Raw genomic sequence first — 2,932 nt, 5'->3', positions numbered from 1 at the left:
GGGCCAGTGCTCGTCGTGAGTGTTGGTCCAACCTGTCAACCGCCGGTGGCCACCAGGGGCAACTCTGGGCTGGCCTACCGGAAGTTTGGACAATCCGGTGTGCCCTGAGAACGAGATATGTGCAGCTCCTATCGGGATTTGTCGGCACAGCTGGAGGCTTTGCTGGTCTTGTTTTACCATTGTCGAAATGTCTTGTAAACCTGGGTTCCGAGTCTGATCGGGTCTTCCTGGGAGAAGGAATATCCTTTGTTGACCGTGAGAGCTTATCATGGGCTAAGTTGGGACACCCCTGCAGGGTATAATCTTTCGAAAGTCGTGCCTGTGGTTATAGGCAGATGGGAATTTGTTAATGTCCGGTTGTAGATAACTTGACACCAGATCTGATTTAAAACGCATCAACCGTTTGTGTAGCCGTGATGGTCTCTTTTCGGCGGAGTCCGGGAAGTGAACACGGTTTTGGGTTATGTTTGACATAAGTAGGAGTTCAGGATCACTTCTTGATCATTGCTAGCTTCACGACCGTTCCGTTTGCTCTCTTCTCGCTCTCATTTGCGTATGTTAGCCACCATATTTGCTTAGTGCTTGCCGCAACTCCACCTCATTACCCCTTCCTACCCATAAGCTTAAATAGTCTTGATCTCGCGGGTTTTGAGATTGCTGAGTCCTCGTGACTCACCAGATACTATCACAACAGTTGCAGGTGCCGATGATACCAGTGCAGGTGATGCAACCGAGCTCAGATGGGAGCTCAACAAAGACCTTGGTCGTTGCTATGTATCGTTTCATGTTGATCAGTAGTGGAGCCCAGTTGGGACGATCGGAGATCTAGCAGTTGGGTTATCTTCTTTTCTTTTGGCTTCGTCCGTAGTCGGACTATATGTGTGTACTCTGAATGATGTATGATTTATTTATGTTCATTGTGTGAAGTGGCGATTGTAAGCCAACTCTTTATCCCATTCTTGTTCATTACATGGGATTGTGTGAAGATGACCCTTCTTGCGACAAAACCACCATGCGGTTATGCCTCTAAGTCGTGCTTCGACACGTGAGAGATATAGCCGCATCGTGGGTGTTACAAGTTGGTAATCAGAGCCATCCCCGACTTAGGAGCCCCCTGCTTGATTGTTTGCTGGCGTTGTTGAGTCTAGAAAAATGTTTTGAGTCTTAGGATTATTTATATCGGAGAGTAGGATTCTTTTTACTCCTCAGTCCCTTCGTCGCTCTGGTGAGGTCTCCTGACGTAGATGTTTTGACTTTCCTCTCCTCAAATTTCACTAAAAATATTTTTAGGATCACGCGGGTATCTTGGAATCGTTCTGATGGTCTTGTGACGAGAACATTGTTCTTGGTGCCTCCTGTCTATTATGTGGCATTGACCCGGGGAGTTGAGCTCCGAGGTGTTGTCATCATAATTTTATCGTTGCAATTCTGGAATACCTGAGTTTTGCCGACATCGAAAATCTCTTTTATGCAGTTGTTGGCGAGATAACCTCGACGCCACCCAGTACTGGGGCGGGAGTTCGGGAGTATTGCCATAGCTTGTATAACGGATGCTTTTCGAAGGTTGAGGTACACGATTTCCGAAGGTTTCTTGGTTATGTGTTAACCGATGGATACAGCTTGGATGTAGGGATTGTTAGTTTTGGGTGAGATATATATTGCTTCCCCTATATCCCCAACACCAGATTGCATAACCAGAAAGTTTTGGGAGTTTTATAGGTGGGAATTCAAGTAGCTCCTAGAATATCTTTTCGACAGATGCATGATATGAGATTGGGGTTCGACGTCTAGTGGTCCGCCTTTCCATGGTCGTTTTTACAATGGTCTCGTTGTGTCTTAAAGAACCCTTGGCTATGCTGGTTCGGGGACACTTCGTATGTCATGTGCACTGCCTTGTACATGATGGTGCTGTACACTCGAGCCCGTGTGGGCCCCACCACGAAAACTTCAGATGGAATCTCTATCATATGTTTGTTTCCAGCTTATTCTGCAAGCCAAATCCTTTGTTTTGTTTTATATGTGGTATTCGAGTTGCTTCGAAGTCAAATATTGAATCCATACCTTTCCTAAACGGTGTTCTCATATTGCTATGTGAATACTAATCCTTCTTGATCATCGAGGTCGTCATGTTAATTCTTTTCCTACCGGCGTGCTTCTCTTCAAGTGGATCTGATCATTTCAACATCCGCAAGATCAATTCTAAGTTTTCTCAACGGTGTTTGTTCCATCTTCCCCAAGTTGCCTTTGTTTTTCCCGCCCTCCCACCCTTTTCTTCAAGGACTCAGATTTCTTAATCAGGTATCATTTTATTGATGGGAAGTCTCTCCATTCCTTTTCGTCAATGTTCTTATCCGGTGATTCTCAGGAAGATACTAATGGAGCTTCAAGTTTATTATTCTTCGTCTCTTTTCTTCTCCGGTGGATTTAACTCAAGCTTTCGGTGTTGATCATATTCCCTTCCTCTATTTCTTCTCCAGAGTGCTTAAGATTATCTCAGAAAATTCGTGTTTCCATTCTCAATCCATTCAAGTTATTTTGAGGTTGTTATCTCATTCAAGTCATTTAATTCAACCGGCGCAATCCCCCCTTTCAATCAATCGTTCAACGGTGTTTCTTTTGAGTGGGCCCTAACCCACAGGTCTTTTCCCATGATCTTACCTGACTCTTCTAATTTTTCTCGGAGTCATTCCCAAATTCTTTTCGAAGTTTGACGTAAGAATGAATTATCATCAGTCAAATGTCTTTCTCCAAGATCTTTCAAATTCTTTCGTTGTTGGTTCAACCTTTCTAATTTTCATCCCGGAGTATCTCAACAATTCATGGTGGTGTTTCTCGTCGTCATTCTCGAATTTTGAAGACCGAAGAACAGTTCCTCTTAAATCCTTACCCGTTCTTCCAGAGATTCATGGTTCTAGCTTTATACCATCCTCTC

Source organism: Triticum dicoccoides, chromosome 6B (genome assembly GCF_002162155.2).
Source record: "Triticum dicoccoides isolate Atlit2015 ecotype Zavitan chromosome 6B, WEW_v2.0, whole genome shotgun sequence".
Taxonomy (NCBI): domain Eukaryota; kingdom Viridiplantae; phylum Streptophyta; class Magnoliopsida; order Poales; family Poaceae; genus Triticum; species Triticum dicoccoides.
This window is presented reverse-complemented; position numbering follows the sequence as displayed.